This window comes from Aegilops tauschii, chromosome 2 (assembly GCF_002575655.3).
Source record: "Aegilops tauschii subsp. strangulata cultivar AL8/78 chromosome 2, Aet v6.0, whole genome shotgun sequence".
Lineage (NCBI taxonomy): Eukaryota > Viridiplantae > Streptophyta > Magnoliopsida > Poales > Poaceae > Aegilops > Aegilops tauschii.
Genome location: NC_053036.3, coordinates 319,025,381 through 319,045,428, shown reverse-complemented (window position 1 = coordinate 319,045,428; position 20,048 = coordinate 319,025,381).

Sequence of the window (20,048 nt, the reverse complement as noted above, 5' to 3'; positions counted from 1 at the left end):
GATCCACTCCTGGATCACTATTGTACCCTCTTGCCAAACTCATGGTGAGGTACACAATAGGTCTGGTACACAGCATAGCATATTTTATAGAACCTATGACTGAGGCATAGGGAATGACTTTTCATTCTCTTTTCTGCCGTGGTCGGTTTTTGAGTCTTTACTCAACTTCACACCTTACAACTCAGGCAAGAACCCCTTCTTTGACTGATCCATTTTGAACTCCTTCAAAATCTTATCAAGGTATGTACTCATCAAAAGTCTTATCAAGTGTCTTGATCTATCTTTATATATCTTGATGCCCAATATCTAAGCAGCTTCACCGAGGTCTTTCATTGAAAAATTCTTATTCAAGTATCCTTTTATGCTATCCAGAAATTATGTATTATTTCCAATCAACAATATGTCATCCACATATAATATTAGAAATGCTACAGAGCTCCCACTCACTTTCTTGTAAATACAGTCTTCTCCAAAAGTGTGTATAAAACCATATGCTTTGATCACACTATCAAAGCGTATATTCCAACTCCGAGAGGCTTGCACCAGTCCATAAATGGATCGCTGGAGCTTGCACACTTTGTTAGCACCTTTAGGATTGACAAAACCTTCTTGTTGCATCATATATAACTCTTCTTTAAGAAATTCATTAAGGAATGTAGTTTTTGACATCCATTTGCCAGATTTCATAAAATGTGGCAATTGCTAACATGTTTCGGACAGACTTAAGCATCACTACGAGTGAGAAAATCTTATCGTAGTCAACACCTTGAACTTGTCGAAAACTGTTTGCGACAATTTGAGCTTTGTAGATAGTAACACTGTTGGAAATATGCCCTAGAGGCAATAATAAAATGGTTATTATTGTATTTCCTTGTTCATGATAATTGTCTATTGTTCATGCTATAATTGTATTAACTGGAAACCGTAATACATGGTGAATACATAGACCACAACATGTCCCTAGTAAGCCTCTAGTTGACTAGCTCGTTGATCAATAGATGGTTATGGGTTTCCTGACCATGGACATTGGATGTCATTGATAACGGGATCACATCATTAGGAGAATGATGTGATGGACAAGATCCAGTCCTAAGCATAGCACAAGATCATGTAGTTCGTTTGCTAAGAGCTTTTCTAATGTCAAGTATCGTTTCCTTAGACCATGAGATTGTGCAACTCCCGGATACCATAGGAATGCTTTGGGTGTACCAAACGTCACAACGTAACTGGGTGGCTATAAAGGTGCATTACAGGTATCTCCGAAAGTGTCTGTTGGGTTGGCACGAATCGAGACTGGGATTTGTCACTCCGTATGATGGAGAGGTATCTCTGGGCCCACTCGGTAATGCATCATCATAATGAGCTCAATGTGACTAATGAGTTAGCTACGGGATCATGCGTTACAGAACAAGTAAACTGACTTGCCGGTAACGAGATTGAACGAGGTATTGGGATACCGACGATCGAATCTCGGGCAAGTAACATACCGATTGACAAAGGGAATTGTATACGGGATTGATTGAATCCCCGACATCGTGGTTCATCCGATGAGATCATCGTGGAACATGTGGGAGCCAATATGGGTATCCAGATCCCGCTACTGGTTATTGGCCGGAGAGATGTCTCGGTCATGTCTGCATGGTTCCCGAACCCGTAGGGTCTACACACTTAAGGTTCGGTGATGCTAGAGTTGTTATGGGAAATAGTATGTGGTTACTGAAGGTTGTTCGGAGTCCCGGACCCGGACGTCACGAGGAGTTCCGGAATGGTCCGGAGGTAAAGATTTATATATGGGAAGTCATCATACGGTCACCGAAAGTATTCGGGGGTATGCCGGTATTGTACCGGGGCCACCGAAGGGGATCCGGGGGTCCACCGGGAGGGTCCACCTGCCCCGGAGGGCCTTATGGGCTGTAGGTGGAAGGGAACTAGCCCCTAAGTGGGCTGGGCACCAACCTTCCCCTAGGGCCCATGCGCCTAGGGTTGGGGGAAACCCTGGAGGGGGCGCCCCTTGACTTGGGGGGCAAGCCACCCTCCCTGGCCGCCGCCCCTCCCACCAGATGGGATCTAAGGGGCCGGCCCCCCTCTCCCTTGCCCCTATATATAGTGGAGGGGTGGGAGGGCAGCCGCACCCCTGGCCTGGCGCAGCCCTCTCCTCCTCCAACTCCTCCTCCTCCTCCGTAGTGCTTAGCGAAGCTCTGCCGGAGAACCACAAGCTCCATTGCCACCATGTCGTCGTGCTGCTGGAGTTCTCCCTCAACTTCTCCTCTCCCCTTACTGGATCAAGAAGGAGGAGACGTCCCCGGTCTGTACGTGTGTTGAACGCGGAGGCGCCGTCCGTTCGGCGCTAGATCGGATCTTCCGCGATTTGAATCGCCGCGAGTACGACTCCATCAACCGCGTTCTTGTAACGCTTCCGCTTAGCGATCTTCAAGGGTATGAAGATGCACTCCCTCTCTCTCGTTGCTAGCATCTCCTAGATTGATCATGGTGACACATAGAAATTTTTTGAATTATTGCTACGTTCCCCAACAGTGGTATCAGAGCTAGGTCTATGCGTAGATTCTATGCACGAGTAGAACACAAAGTAGTTGTGGGCAATGATTTGTTCAATTTGCTTACCGTTACTAGTCTTATCTTGATTCGGCGGCATTGTGGGATGAAGCGGCCCAGACCGACCTTACACGTACTCTTACGTGAGACAGGTTCCACCGACTGACATGCACTTGATGCATAAGGTGGCTAGCGGGTGTCTGTCTCTCCCACTTTAGTCGGATCGGATTCGATGAAGAGGGTCCTTATGAAGGGTAAATAGCAATTGGCATATCACCGTTGTGGCTTTTGCGTAGGTAAGAAACGTTCTTGCTAGAAACCCATAGCAGCCACGTAAAACATGCAACAACAATTAGAGGACGTCTAACTTGTTTTTGTAGGGTATGCTATGTGATGTGATATGGCCAAAAGGATGTGATGAATTATATATGTGATGTATGAGATTGATCATGTTCTTGTAATAGGAATCACGACTTGCATGTCGATGAGGATGACACCCGGCAGGAGCCATAGGAGTTGTCTTAATTTATTGTATGACCTGCGTGTCAATGAAAACGCCATGTAATTACTTTACTTTATTGCTAACCGTTAGCTATAGTAGTAGAAGTAATAGTTGGCGAGACAACTTCATAAAGACACGATGATGGAGATCATGATGATGGAGATCATGGTGTCATGCCGGTGACGAAGGTGATCATGCCGCGCCTCAAAGATGGAGATCAAAGGCGCAAGATGATATTGGCCATATCATGTCACTTTATGATTTGCATGTGATGTTTGTCATGTTTACATCTTATTTGCTTAGAACGACGGTAGCATAAATAAGATGATCCCTCACTAAAATTTCAAGAGACGTGTTCCCCCTAACTGTGCACCGTTGCGAAGGTTCATTGTTTCGAAGCACCACGTGATGATCGGGTGTGATAGATTCTAACGTTCTCATACAACGGGTGTAAGCCAGATTTACACATGCGAAACACTTAGGTTGACTTGACGAGCCTAGCATGTACAGACATGCCTCGAAACACAAGAGACCGAAAGGTCGAACATGAGTCGTATACAAGATACGATCAACATGAAGATGTTCACCGATGATGACTAGTCCGTCTCATGTGATGATCGGACACGGCCTAGTTGACTCGGATCATGTATCACTTAGATGACTAGAGGGATGTCTATCTGAGTGGGAGTTCATTAAATAATTTGATTAGATGAACTTAATTATCATGAACATAGTCAAAAGGTCTTTGCAAATTATGTCGTAGCTTACGCTTTAGTTCTACTAAGATATGTTCCTAGAGAAAATTTAGTTGAAAGTTGATAGTAGCAATTATGCGGACTGGGTCCGTAAACTGAGGATTGTCCTCATTGCTGCACAGAAGGCTTATGTCCTTAATGCACCGCTCGGTGTGCTGAACCTCGAGCGTCGTTTCTGGATGTTGCGAACATCTGACATACACGTTTTGATGACTACGTGATAGTTCAGTGCGTAATGTTGAACGGTTTAGAATTGGGGCACCGAAGACATTTTGAAACGTTGCAGAACATATGAGATGTTCCAAGAGCTGAAATTGGGATTTTAGGCTCGTGCCCACGTCAAGAGGTATGAGACCTCTGACAAGTTTCTTAAGCCTGCAAACTAAGGGAGAAAAGCTCAACCGTTGAGCATGTGCTCAGATTGTCTGAGTACTACAATCGCTTGAATCGAGTGGGAGTTAATCTTCCAGATGAGATAGTGATAGTTCTCCAAAGTCACTGCCACCAAGCTACTAGAACTTCGTGATGAACTATAACAAATCAGGGATAGATATGATGATCCTTGAGCTATTCACGATGTTTGACACCACGAAAGTAGAAATCAAGTAGGAGCATCAATTGTTGATGGTTAGTAAAACCACTAGTTTCAAGAAGGGCAAGGGAAAGAAGGGATACTTCATGAAACGGCAAATTAGTTGCTGCTCTAGTGAAGAAACCCAAGGTTGAACCCAAACCCGAGACTAAATGCTTCTGTAATGAGGGGAACGGTCACTGAAGCAAAACTACCCTAGATACTTGGTAGATGAGAAGGCAGGCAAGGTCGACAGAAGTATATTGGATATACATTATATTAATGTGTACTTTACTAGTACTCCTAGTAGCACCAGGGTATTAGATACCGGTTCGGTTGCTAAGTGTTGGTAACTCGAAATAAAAGGCTACGGAATAAACGGAGACTAGCTAAAGGTGAGATGACGATATGTGTTGGAAGTGTTTCCAAGGTTGATGTGATCAAGCATCGCATGCTCCCTCTACCATCGAGATTGGTGTTAAACCTAAATAATTGTTATTTGGTTTTTGCGTTGAGCATAGACATGATTGGATTATGTTTATCACAATACAGTTATTCATTTAAGGAGAATAATGGTTACTCTTTTGAATAATACCTTCAAATGGTCTTGCACCTAAAATGAATGGTTTGTTGAATCTCGATCGTAGTGATACACATGTTCATGCCAAAAGATATAAGATAGTACCACATACTTGTGGCACTGCCACTTGAGTCATATTGGTATAAAACGCATGAAGAAGCTCCATGTTGATGGATATTTGGACTCACTCGTTTTTGAAAATATTGAGACATGTGAACCATGTCTATTAGTATATATGCATGAAGAAAGTCCATACAGATGGATCGTTTGGACTCACTTGATTTTGAATCACTTGAGACATGCAAATCATAACACATGGGCAAGATGACTGAAAGGCCTCGTTTTCAGTAAGATGGAACAAGAAAGCAACTTGTTGGAAGTAATACATTTTGATGTGCGCAATCCAATGAGTGCTGAGGCATGCAGTGGATATCGTTATGTTCTTACTTCACAGATGATTTGAGTAGATGCTGAGTATATTTACTTGATGAAACACAATTCTGAATTATTGAAAGGTTCAAGTAATTTCAGAGTGAAGTTGAAGATCGTCGTGACAAGAGGATAAAATGTCAGTGATATGATCACAGAGATGAATATCTGAGTTATGAGTTTGGCACACAATTAAGAAATTGTGGAAATTGTTTCACAACTAATACCGCCTGGAACACCATAGTGTGATGGTGTCCGAACATCATAACTGCACCCTATTGGATATGGTGCATACCATGATGTCTCTTATCAAATTACCACTATCGTTTATGGGCTAGGCATTAGAGACAACCACATTCACTTTAAATAGGGCACCACGTAATTCCGTTGAGACGACACCGTATGAACTATGGTTTAGAGAAACCTAAGTTATCATTTCTTAAAAGTTTGGGGCTGCGACGCTTATGTGGAAAAGTTTCAGGCTGATAAGCTCGAACCCAAAGCAGATAAATGCATCTTCATAGAATACCCAAAACAGTTGGGTATACCTCCTATTTCAGATCCGGAAGCAAAGTGATTGTTTCTAGAAACAGGTCCTTTCTCGAGGAAAAGTTTCTCTCGAAAGAATTGAGTGGGAGGATGGTGGAGACTTGATGAGGTTATTGAACCATGACTTCAACTAGTGTGTAGCAGGGCACAGGAAGTTGTTCCTGTGGCACCTACACCAATTGAAGTGGAAGCTTATGATAGTGATCATGAAACTTCGGATCAAGTCACTACCAAACCTCGTAGGACGACAAGGATGCATGCTACTTCAGAGTGGTACGTAATCCTGTCTTGGAAGTCATGTTGCTAGACAACAATGAACCTACGAGCTATGGAGAAGCGATGGTGGGCCCGGATTCCGACGAATGGCTCGAGGCCATAAAATCCGAGAGGATCCATGTATGAAAACAAAGTATAGACTTTGAAAGAACTACTTGATAGTCATAAGGCTGTTGGGTACAGATGGATTTTAAAAGGGAAGACAGATAATGATGGTAAGAATCACCATTGAGAAAGCTCGACTTGTCGTTAAGATGTTTTCTGACAAGTTCAAGGAGTTGACTACGATGAGATTTTCTCACTCGTAGCGATGCTAAGAGTCTGTTGGAATTATATTAGCAGTTACTGCATTATTTATGAAATCTTGCGGATAGGATGTCAAAACATTGTTTCCTCGACGATTTTCTTGAGGAAAGGTTGTATGTGATACAACCAGGAGGTTTTGTCAATCCTGAAAGATGCTAACAAGTATGCAAAGCTCCAGCAATCCTTCTAAGGACTGGAGTAAGCATCTCGGAGTTGGAATGTACGCTTTGATGAGATGATCAAAGATTTTGGGTTTATACAAAGTTTATGAGAAACTTGTATTTCCAAATAAGTGAGTGGGAGCACTATAGAATTTTTGATGAGTATATGTTGTTAACATATTGTTGATTAGAAATGATGTAGAATTTCTGGAAAGCATACAGGGTTATTTGAAAAGTGTTTTTCAATGGAAAACCTGGATTAAGCTACTTGAACATTGAGCATCAAGATCTATAAGGATAGATCAAAAACACTTAATAGTACTTTCAAATGAATACATACCGTGACAAGATTTTGAAGGAGTTCAAAATAGATCAGCAAAGAAGGAGTTCTTGGCTGTGTTACAAGGTGTGAGTATTGAGTAAGACTCAAGACCTGACCACGGCAGAAGAGAGAGAAAGGACGAAGGTCGTTCCCTATGCATTAGACGTAGACTCTACAGTATGCTATGCTGTGTACCGCACCTGAAGTGTGCCTTGCCATGAGTTAGTCAAGGGGTACAATAGTGATCCGGGAATGGATCACATGACAGCGGTCAAACTTATCCTTAGTAACTAGTGGACTAAGGAATTTTCTCGATTATGGAGGTGGTAAAAGAGTTCGTCGTAAAGGGTTACGTCGATGCAAACTTTGACACTAATCCGGATGACTCTGAGTAGTAAACCGGATTCGTATAGTAGAGCAGTTATTTGGAATAGCTCCAAGTAGCGCGTGGTAGGTACATCTACAAGATGAGATAGAGATTTGTAAAGCACACACGGATCTGAAAGGTTCAGACCCGTTGACTAATAACCTCTCTCACAAGCGAGATATGAACAAACCCCATGGGTGTTGGATTCATTACAATCACATAGTGATGTGAACTAGATTATTGACTCTAGTGCAAGTGGGAGACTGTTGGAAATATGCCCTAGAGGCAATAATAAAATGGTTATTATTGTATTTCCTTGTTCATGATAATTGTCTATTGTTCATGCTATAATTGTATTAACTGGAAACCGTAATACATGTGTGAATACATAGACCACAACATGTCCCTAGTAAGCCTCTAGTTGACTAGCTCGTTGATCAATAGATGGTTATGGGTTTCCTGACCATGGACATTGGATGTCATTGATAACGGGATCACATCATTAGGAGAATGATGTGATGGACAAGACCCAATCCTAAGCATAGCACAAGATCGTGTAGTTCGTTTGCTAAGAGCTTTTCTAATGTCAAGTATTGTTTCCTTAGACCATGAGATTGTGCAACTCCCGGATACCATAGGAATGCTTTGGGTGTACCAAACGTCATAACGTAATTGGGTGGCTATAAAGGTGCATTACAAGTATCTCCGAAAGTGTCTGTTGGGTTGGCACGAATCGAGACTGGGATTTGTCACTCCGTATGACGGAGAGGTATCTCTGGGCCCACTCGGTAATGCATCATCATAATGAGCTCAATGTGACTAATGAGTTAGCCACGGGATCATGCGTTACAGAACGAGTAAAGTGACTTGCCGGTAACGAGATTGAACGAGGTATTGGGATACCGACGATCGAATCTCGGGCAAGTAACATACCGATTGACAAAGGGAATTGTATACGGGATTGATTGAATCCCCGACATCGTGGTTCATCCGATGAGATCATCGTGGAACATGTGGGAGCCAATATGGGTATCCAGATCCCGCTACTGGTTATTGGCCGGAGAGATGTCTCGGTCATGTCTGCATGGTTCCCGAACCCGTAGGGTCTACACACTTAAGGTTCGGTGATGCTAGAGTTGTTATGGGAAATAGTATGCGGTTACCAAAGGTTTTTCGGAGTCCCGGATAGGATCCCGGACGTCACGAGGAGTTCCGGAATGGTCCGGAGGTAAAGATTTATATATGGGAAGTCATCATACGGTCACCGGAAGTATTCGGGGGTATGCCGGTATTGTACTGGGGCCACCAAAGGGGTTCCGGGGTTCCACCGGGAGGGTCCACCTGCCCCGGAGGGCCTTATGGGCTGTAGGTGGAAGGGAACCAGCCCCTAAGTGGGCTGGGCACCAACCTTCCCCTAGGGCCCATGCGCCTAGGGTTGGGGGAAATCCTGGAGGGGGCGCCCCCTTGACTTGGGGGGCAAGCCACCCTCCCTGGCCGCCGCCCCTCCCACCAGATGGGATCTAAGGGGCCGGCCCCCCTCTCCCTTGCCCCTATATATAGTGGAGGGGTGGGAGGGCAGCCGCACCCCTGGCCTGGCACAGCCCTCTCCTCCTCCAACTCCTCCTCCGTAGTGCTTAGCGAAGCTCTGCCGGAGAACCACGAGCTCCATTGCCACCATGCCGTCGTGCTGCTGGAGTTCTCCCTCAACTTCTCCTCTCCCCTTGCTAGATCAAGAAGGAGGAGATGTCCCCGGGCTGTACGTGTGTTGAACGCGGAGGCGCCGTCCATTTGGCGCTAGATCGGATCTTCCGCGATTTGAATCGCCACGAGTACGACTCCATCAACCGCGTTCTTGTAACGCTTCCGCTTAGCGATCTTCAAGGGTATGAAGATGCACTCCCTCTCTCTCGTTGCTAGCATCTCCTAGATTGATCTTGGTGACACGTAGAATTTTTTTGAATTATTGCTATGTTCCCCAACAAACACTACTATCAGCGTCCGTCTTCCTCTTGAAAATCCATTTATTCTCAATGGCTCGCCGATCATTGGGCAAGTCAATCAAAGTCCATACTTTGTTCTCATACATGGATCCCATCTCAGGTTTCATGGCCTCAAGCCATTTCGTGGAATTTGGGCTCATCATCGATTCCTCATAGTTCGTAGGTTCGTTATGGTCTAGTAACATGACTTCCAGAACAGGATTATCGTACCACTCTGGTGTGGACCGTACTCTGGTCGACCTATGAGTTTCGGTAGTAACTTGATCTGAAGTTTCATGATCATTATCATTAGCTTCCTAACTTATTGGTGTATGAATCACTAGAACTGGTTTCTATGATGGAATACTTTCCAATTTGGGAGAAGGTACAATTACCTCATCAAGTTCTACTTTCCTCCCACTCACTTCTTTCGAGAGAAACTCCTTCTCTAGAAAGGATCCATTCTTAGCAACGAATATCTTGCCTTTGGATCTGTGATAGAAGGTGTACCCAATAGTTTCCTTTGGGTATCCTATGAAGACGCATTTCTCCGATTTGGGTTCGAGCTTATCAGGTTGAAGCTTTTTCACATAAGCATCACAGCCCCAAACTTTAAGAAACGATAGCTTAGTTTTCTTGCTAAACCACAGTTCATATGGTGTCATCTCAACGGATTTAGATGGTGCCCTATTTAATGTGAATGCAACTGTCTCTAATGCATAACCCCAAAACGATAGTGGTAAATCGGTAAAAGACATCATAGATCGCACCATATCCAATAAAGTACGGTTACAACGTTCGGACACACCATTATGCTGTGGTGTTCCAGGTGGCATGAGTTGTGAAATTTATTCCACATTGTTTTAGATGAAGGCCAGACTCATAACTCAAATATTCAACTCCACGATCAGATCATAGAAATTATATTTTCTTGTTACGATGATTTTCCACTTCACTCTGAAATTCTTTGAACTTTTCAAATGTTTCAGACTTGTGTTTCATTAAGTAGATATACCCATATATGCTCAAATCATCTGTGAAGGTCAGAAAATAATGATACCCGCTGCGAGCAACACTCATCAGAGCGCATACATCGGTATGTATTATTTCCAATAAGTCAGTGGCTCGCTCCATTGTTCCGGAGAACGGTGTCTTAGTCGTCTTGCCCATGAGGCATGGTTCGCAAGCATCAAACGATTCATAATCAAGCGATTCCAAAAGTCCATCGCATGGAGTTTCTTCATGCGCTTTACACCAATATGACCTAAACGGCAGTGCCACTAGTATGTTGCACTATCATTATCAACTTAGCATCTTTTGGCATCAATATTATGAATATGTGTATCACTACGATCGAGATTCAATAAACCATTCACCTTGAGTGTATGACCATAGAAGTTTTTATTCATGTAAACTGAATAACAATTATTCTTTGACTTAAATGAATAATCGTATTGCAATAAACATGATCCAATCATATTATGCTCAACGCAAACACCAAATAACATTTATTTTAGGTTCAACACTAATCCTGAAGGTAAAGGGAGTGTGCGATGGTGATCTTATCAACCTTGGAATAACTTCCAACACACATCGTCACCTCGCCCTCAACTAGTCTTTGTTCATTTTGTAACTCCTGTTTCAAGTTACTAATCATAGCAACTGAACCAGTATCAAATACACAGGGGCTACTATGAACACTAGTAAAATACACATTAATAACATGTATATCATATATACTTTTGTTCACTTTGCCATCCTTCTTATCCACCAAGTATTTGGGGCAGTTCTGCTTCCAGTGACCATTTACTTTGCAGTGGAAGCACTCAGTTTCAGGCTTGGGTCTAGCTTTGGGCTTCTCCATGGGAGTGGCAACTTGCTTGCCATTCTTCTTGAAGTTCCCTTTCTTTCCCTTGCCCTTTTACTTGAAACTAGTGGTCTTGTCAACCATCAACACTTGATGCTTTTCTTGATTTCTACCTTCGCCGATTTCAGCATTGTGAAGAACTCGAGGAATCGTTTTTGTCATCCCTTGCATATTATAGTTCATCACGAAGTTCTAGTAACTTGCTGATAGTGACTAGAGAACTCTGTCAATCACTATCTTATCTGGAAGATTAACTCCCACTTGAATCAAGCGATTGTAGTACTCAGACATTCTGAGCACATGCTCACTGGTTGATCTATTCTCCTCCATCTTGTAGGCAAAATACTTGTAAGAGGTCTCATACCTCTCGACTTGGGCATGAGTCTAAAATACCAATTTCAGCTCTTGGAACATCTTATATGCTCCTTGGCGTTCAAAATGGTTTTGAAGTCCCGGTTCTAAGCCGTAAAGCATGGTGCACTAAACTATCAAGTAGTCATCATACCGAGTTTGCCAAAAACGTTCATAACGTCTGCATCTGCTCCTGCAATAGGTCCATCACCAAGCGGTGCATCAAGGATATAATTCTTCTGTGTGGCAATGAGGATAATTCTCAGATCACAGACCCAGTCCGCATCATTGCTACTATCATCTTTCAACTTATTTTTCTTTAGGAACATATCAAAACTAAAACAGGGGAGCTATACGCGAGCTATTGATCTGCAACATAGATATGCAAAAACTATCAGGACTAAGTTCATGATAAATTAAAGTTCAATTAATCATATTACTTAAGAACTCCCACTTAGATAGACATCCCTCTAGTCATCTAAATGATCACGTGATCCATATCAACTAAACCATGTCTGTAGCGACCAGACCTCAAACAGTCTAGTCTCTGTGCATCTGTGTCATCCCTGGATCGGTAATGCTGACACGCACAGTACTTTGAAGGATTTATAATAGAGTAGCAATCACACACTTATTACATCGAATAGTTCAAGAGAACTCAATACAAATAAATATGGCTTAAGGCCATCTAAAAACGATAACAGCGGAAGGCTTGGAAGATAAAGTGAGTCCATCAACTCCAACGTCATCACTGAGTATAAGACCACGACCTAAGGCTCCTTACTCGTTGTCTGAAAAGTCTGCAACATGATACGTTGCAGCCCGAAAACGGGTCAGCACATGGAATATGCTGGCAATGTAACACATAGAGAGTAATGAACAGAATAATGCTATCACTACATGCATATTTGGCTGATGGAAAGCTCTATGGTTACAGTTTTGCGAAAAGCCAATTTTTCCCTACCACAAAGGAATAAATTTTTTTTAACTATCATGGTGGTTGTTAAACATTGAGAAGGTACCTCCAACTCAATCCCAATTAAGAACGTGATTAACCCAATCAAATTAAATTAAGTAGCATGATGATGAGATTCACATGATAATCCAAGAACTAGATACTCAAGACGTCCATAACCGGGGACACAGCTAACCATGATTAGTTTGTACACTCTGCAGAGGTTTGTGCACTTTTCCCCACAAGACTCGATCGCCTCCGCTTGATTTCTCGCACTACATGGTGTTTGAGAAACGGATGACCGAGACACAGTCTTTCAGAAACAATACTCTTTACTCCGGGTGGACAGTTACACCTACTTCCCCCTACATCTGCTAGCCCACCTCTTCAAGAGATCATGTAACCTACTCAACTATGCTAGAGCCCATAATAGCTTGTGGCTGCACACGGAAGTTTCTAGCATGAATAATCTCATGATCCCTTTGAGCCTGGGTGGCGGTCCATAGGATGATCACACGGGTACTCCGGGATATCCAAAAATACAGTCAACACTGGTTTCTCCAGTTGCCTCAATCCACCCAGATGTAAATTAAAGTAGCCACCTTAAGTTGAACCATTAAGTAACAATCTCACATCTGTCATGGAAATCTCTCAAACCCAATCCACGTCTACGAGCATAGCATAGCAATATAAGCAAACGTAGAAGTAACTCCCAATGGTTTGATATAAACAGGGCAATAGGTACTACCTCATCTACTTTCCAAAACCCACATATTAATCAAATCCTAATCATGCAATAGTTTGAGGATTGATCTCATGCAATAAAACTGGGTGGTAAAGAGGTATGATCAAAGTCTTACTTGCCTTGCTGATGATCCGTGAAACCTAGAGACTCGTAGTAGCACGCTTCGCACTCCGGGTACTCTATCACAAACAAACAATACATACATAAGCAATCAAGCAAGGGTGCACGAATAAAACTCAAAATATGAGATCTAACCAGAAAGTTCAACTTAAGAACTCCGGTTTGCAAAAAGAATCAAATCGAACGAAGCAACGAAACTCAAACGGCGAAAGAAACAAGCTTTGTTTACTAATCTAGACCTAAGTCAAATTTTACAGTAGCAAAAACTTGTTTGAGTTGGTTAAACAGAAAGAGGGTTTCGAGACGAAACTCTAGGCGCGTGAATCGCCTGATTCCGATAAACGAGCGAAAAGTTAAACTGAAACGAAAATCGGATCAGAAACCGCGATCGAAAATAATCGCGGAAAATCCGAGAAAAAGAAAAACTAACGAACAGGCTGACGAACGAACGTTCGCTGTCTGCGGTTAAACGACGAAAACCGTTCGTTAAAACGAATGTACGGACGAACGTCCGTAAAATAAATAAACCAAAAAAAAATAAACTGAACCGATCTAAACAAAACCGAAACTAGGGTTTATGAAATAAAACTGATCGGTTTTATAAAAAAAACCAGCGGCTACCTCTAACTCCGGCGAACGGCTCCGGCGGCGGTGGTTGGCGGCGACGGCGCGGGCGGCGGGGCGGTGCGGGTGGCGGCGCGGGCGGCGGGTTGGGCGGCGGCGGCGGCGCGGGTCCGGCGGCGGCGGCGCGGATCGGTTAGGGTTAGGATTTGCGGGGCGGCGGCGACTTGGGCTGGGGCGGGGTCGGGCCGCGGCTTATAAGGCCGGCCGGGCTGAGTTGTCCGGGTCGGACACGGCCCGTAAGGCGGTTCGTGATTTTTTTTTAAATTCGGACGTGTAGAAAAATAAGAAAAGAAATACTAACGGACTCCAAAAATCCGAAATAAATTTTCCCCGTCCTCTAAAAATAAGCCGGACAAGATGAACATTTATTTGGGCCTAAAATGCAATTTTGGAAAACGCATTTTTTTTCCTAATTCAAATAAAATCAAATATTTGTTTTTAATATTTTTCCTCCAATATTTTATTATTTGTGGAGAAGTCATATTATCTCCTCTCATATATTTTGATACGAAATATTTTCGGAGAGAATAATAATTAAAACAAATGATCCTATTTTCAAAATTTGAGAAAACCCAAATATGAAAATAACGAAATCCCCAACTCTCTCCGTGGGTCCTTGAGTTGCGTAGAATTTCTAGGATCGCAAAAAAAATGCAATAAAATATGATATGCAAGAATGGTCTATGTATAACATTCCAAATTGAAAATTTGGGATGTTACAAACCTACCCCCCTTAAGATGAATCTCGCCCTCGAGATTCGGGTTGGCTAGAAAATAGGTGAGAGTGGTCCTTCCGTAGATGTTCCTCTCACTCCTAGGTGGCTTCCTCCTCGGTATGGTGACTCCACTGGACTTTGCAAAACTTGATAACCTTGCTGCGGGTGACTCGGCTGGCATATTCGAGAATCTTGACTGGTTTCTCCTCATAGGTCAAATCACTATCCAGCTGAATCGCTTCCAGTGGCACTGTATCTCTCAGTGGTATCTCAGCCATCTCTGCGTGGCACTTCTTCAGCTGAGAAACATGGAACACATCGTGAACTCCCGACAATCCTCCGGGCAATTCCAACTTGTAAGCAACTTCACCCATACGCTCCAAAACTTTGTATGGTCCTACAAAACGTGGCGCTAACTTTCCCTTAACTCCAAAGCGCTTCACTCCTCGAAGTGGTGATACTCAAAGATAAACTCTGTCTCCGACTTCGTAAACTGTCTCCTTGCGTTTAGAATCTGCATAACTCTTTTGTCTGGACCGGGCTACCTTGAGCCTATCGCGAATCAACTTCACTTTCTGTTCAGACTCTTTAATCAAATCTGGTCCAAACAACTGGCGGTCTCCAACTTCGTCCCACAACAACGGTGTCCTGCACCTCCTTCCGTACAGAGCTTCGAAAGGAGCCATCTTCAAACTGGATTGATAATTGTTGTTATAAGAGAACTCTGCATATGGCAAATTGTCATCCCAACTAGATCCATAATCTAGCGCACAAGCTCTCAGCATGTCCTCCAAAATCTGATTGACTCTCTCGGTCTGTCCGTCTGTCTGTGGATGAAAGGCTGTACTAAACTCTAGCCTTGTACCCAAAGTTTCGTGCAACTGATTCCAAAACTTTGAAGTAAACTGGGTTCCTCTATCTGATACAATGGTCCTCGGAACTCCATGCAGACATACGATCCTGGTCATGTATATCTTTGCCAACTTAGCACTTGTAAAAGTGGTATTTACTGGGATGAAATGAGCTACCTTAGTCAAACGATCGACTACAACCCATATCGATTCATAGCTGAACGAGTCCTGGGCAATCCTGTGATAAAATCCATGCCTAGCTTATCCCACTTCCATTCGGGTATCGGCAATGGTTGTAACAATCCTGCTGGCTTCTGATGCTCTGCCTTTACTCTCTGACATACATCACAAACTGCTACATACTCCGCAATATCCTTCTTCATTTCGGTCCACCAGAAACTGTCCTTTAAATCCAGGTACATCTTGGTATTTCCTGGGTGAATCGAATATGGTGAATGATGGGCCTCTTGCAAGATCAACTTCCTGATCTCCGGATCATTGGGCACATAAACGTGGTCCTCAAACCATAAGGTATCGTGCTCATCCTCACGAAATCCCTTGGCTTTTCCTTTACTCATCCTTTCCTTTATCTCAGCAATTTCCTTGTCTGTCTTCTGGGCTTCTCTGATCTTATCCATCAAAGTAGACTGAATCTCCAATGCTGCTACATAGCCTCTCGGAACTATTTCCAAACATAGTTCACGAAGATCCTCTGCTAACTCCTTGGGTAACTCTCCGGTCATGAGTGTGTTGACATGGCTCTTGCGGCTCAACGCATCGGCTACTATGTTAGCCTTCCCCGGGTGATAATGCAATCTCATATCATAATCCTTAATGAGCTCCAACCATCTCCTTTGCCTGAGATTCAACTCCTTCTGCGTGAAAATATACTTCAAACTCTTGTGATCCGTGTACACCTCACAATGGTTTCCGATGAGAAAATGTCTCCACGTCTTCAACGCATGCACTACGGCTGCTAACTCCAAATCATGTGTAGCATAATTCAACTCATGGGGTTTAAGCCGTCGTGAGGCATATGAAACAACTCTTCCGTCCTGCATTAGCACTGCTCCAAGTCCTCGACGAGAAGCGTCACAATATACTTCATAATCCATGCGTTGATCTGGCAAAATCAACACTGGCGCTGTAACCAAACGTTTCTTCAACTCCTAGAAACTAGCCTCACATTCCTCAGTCCATTTGAATTTGGTATCCTTCTTCAACAACTCCGTCATAGGCTTTGTAGTCTTCGAGAAATTCTCGATGAATCTCCGGTAATATCCTGCGAGTCCCAGAAAACTCCGGATTTCTCCAACTATCGTGGGTGACTCCCAATTTGTCACAGTGTTAAACTTGGTGGGATCTACTGCTATTCCTTCTCCAGATATAACATGTCCAAGGAATCCAACTTCCTTTAACCAAAACTCGCACTTGCTGAACTTGGCATATAACTGATGTTCTCTGAGCTTTCCAAGTACCGAATGCAAATGCTCCTTATGCTCTTCTTCATTCTTCGAATAGACCATAATATCATCAATGAACACTACGACGAACTTATCCAAAAACTCCATAAACACTTTGTTCATCATGTTCATGAAATAGGCGGGTGCGTTAGTCAGGCCAAATGACATAACGGTGTACTCATATAGCCCATACCATGTGGTAAAAGTTGTCTTGGGTATATCCTGCTCTCGAATCTTCAACTGGTGGTATCCTGATCGCAAATCAACCTTGGAAAATACTTTAGCTCCTTGTAGTCGGTCAAACAGATCATTGATCATCGGCAGTGGGTACTTGTTCTTGATTGTTACTTCATTCAATCCACGATAATCAACAACCATCCTCAACGATCCATCTTTCTTCTCCACTAGAAGTACTGGTGATCCCCAAGGTGACGAACTTGGGCGAGTATATCCTTTATCCAGTAACTCCTTAATCTGCTTCTTAATTTCTTCCAAATCCTTAGCGGGCATCCTGTACGGTCTCTTAGATATTGGCCCAGTGCCTGGCAAAAGCTCAATCAAAAACTCAATGTCTCTATCCGGTGGCATGCCTGGCAACTCCTCTGGAAATACGTCAGGGAATTCCTTCACCACTGGTACTTCCTCCTGTACAACTCCTGATAAGGAATTTACTTGAGTCCTCTTCGGCACATGCTGGGATACATACTTAATCCTTCTTCCTTCTGGGGTAGTAAGCAAAATCGTCTTACTGGCGCAATCGATGTTTCCTCCATACATCGATAGCCAATCCATTCCCAAAATCACATCCAAACCTTGCGACTCCAAAACTATTAGGTCTGAGGGGAAAACATGCCTACCTATGGCCAATGGCATCTAAAAACATCCTTGGCTTGCCATGTACTCTGCTCCTGGCGAGGTTACTAACATAGGTGTTCTGAGAACTTTTGTGGGCAACATAAACTTATCCACAAATCCCCTTGATATGTATGAATGCGATGCACCAGTATCAAAAAGAACGATTGCAGTAAACGACTTAACCAAAAACTTACCTATTACTGCATCAGGCTGTGCTTCAACCTCCTCCACATTAACGTGGTTCACCTGTCCCCTGTTGAAAGGGTTCGGCTTCTTCCCCGAGCTTCCATTGCCATTTCCATTCTTAGCTTCCGGACATTCAGTTGCATAATGTCCAGTCTTCTGGCACTTGAAACAAGTAACGTGGCTTAGATCCCTCTTGGCTGGGGTTGATGGGTTGGTATGGTTCTGTCCATTGCTTCCTCCGTTTCCATTGCCATTCTTGGGGCCACTATGATTGTGCGAGCTCCCTCCATTGTGATTGTGACCTCCATGGTTATGCTGAAGGTGTCCTCCCAAGTTCGGGGTAAAATGAGGCTTCTGGTGAGCTCCTGTATTGTACTTTCCTTGTCCATACTTCCTCTTATGGCTCTCAATCTGCTGCTGCTTCCCTTCAATCATGAGAGCTCTATCTACCAACTCCTGGTAGTTGTTAAAAGTTGCCACCATCAACTGCATGCTCAGCTCATCATTCAGTCCTTCCAGAAACTTCTCCTGCTTAGCTGCATCCGTAGCAACGTCATCTGGGGCATAACGTGCTAACTTACTAAAATCCTCCACGTACTGGCCAACGGTACGTCCTCCTTGGCATAAGTTGCGAAACTCACGCTTCTTCATGGCCATAGCTCCTGCTGAAACATGGGCAGTACAGAAAGCTTGCTGAAACTGGTCCCATGTGACAGTGTCAATGGGGTGAGTGGCTGTGTAATTCTCCCACCATGATGTTGCGGGTCCATCGAGCTGATGTGCGGCAAAACGCACTCTCTCCGCATCTGTGCATCCTGCAGTGGTCAGCTCCCTTCCAACCTTGCGGAGCCAATCATCTGCCACAATCGGCTCGGTGCTACTGGAGAACACCGGCCGATTCAGCCTAAGAAAACGGGCTAAGTGATCAACAGGTGGTGGTGGTGGGTTGTTGTTGTTGTTGTTGTTGCTGCTGCTGCCTTGGTTCTGAACTAGCGCTTGCATCAGGGCATTCTGCGGCTGAATCAACTGAGTGATCTCCGGTGGGAAAACAAATCCGGTGTCGCGTCTCGGAGGCATCTGATGGTTTAGAAAAGATGAGAAAATAGGATAGAATGAGGTCTAAAGGGAAAACACTACCCATATGCACATGAGACAAACACAATCATATCACTCCAATCAATTCAAACAAGGCATACAATCGATCTAACTATCGTTACAAAGTGCTTGAACTATACTATATTCATGGTGGAATACTACTACTAATTTGGTGGTCTACTAGAAAAATTGCTCAGTCGAAGACTCCATGATATCTGCTCCGGCTTCATCCTCCCAATCATCATCACTGGGGTCTGAGTCAGTGTCAGCGATGATGATGTAGTTCTCCGGGCAAGTAGAATCGTCATCATCTCCTCCTGGTGCGGGGTCTCCCATGAAAACTCCTACCTTCTGTGTCAAGTCGCCGTTCTTCTCCAACAATGTTGCGATTTCCTCCTCATATCCATCGCGTGTAGCCTTGAGTTCTTCCTCCAGTTCCATGATCCTAGTCTTTGCCTTCTTCAGTTCTATCATGTCTGCGCACATCTGGTTCTCCTGACGACGAATGTGCTGGTTTAACTCCTGAATGAAAGCTGCAATAGATCTATCCTTCCTGGTGCTGATCATCTCCCATTGCTCGTCTCGGTGCCCACAAATATGATAGATAGTATCCTTGAGATCATTGTGGTACACTTCTCCAATGCGTCCCATGGTGATGTGGGCTGCCATGCTCTTTCCTAGACTCCAGGTTGGTGCATCAAAGGAAAACTCTATGGGCTCAGTGACTGGCATGAACGTCCTTCCTGGAACTTGAACTTGAATCATCCAGCGCTCCTCTTCTGGTAGTGTGGCGTTGTAGGTTCCGGTGAAGCTTGGTATTCCGATGTTCAGGTACTTAGTAACTTCCTTCAAGTGTCGTCCAAAAGGTGT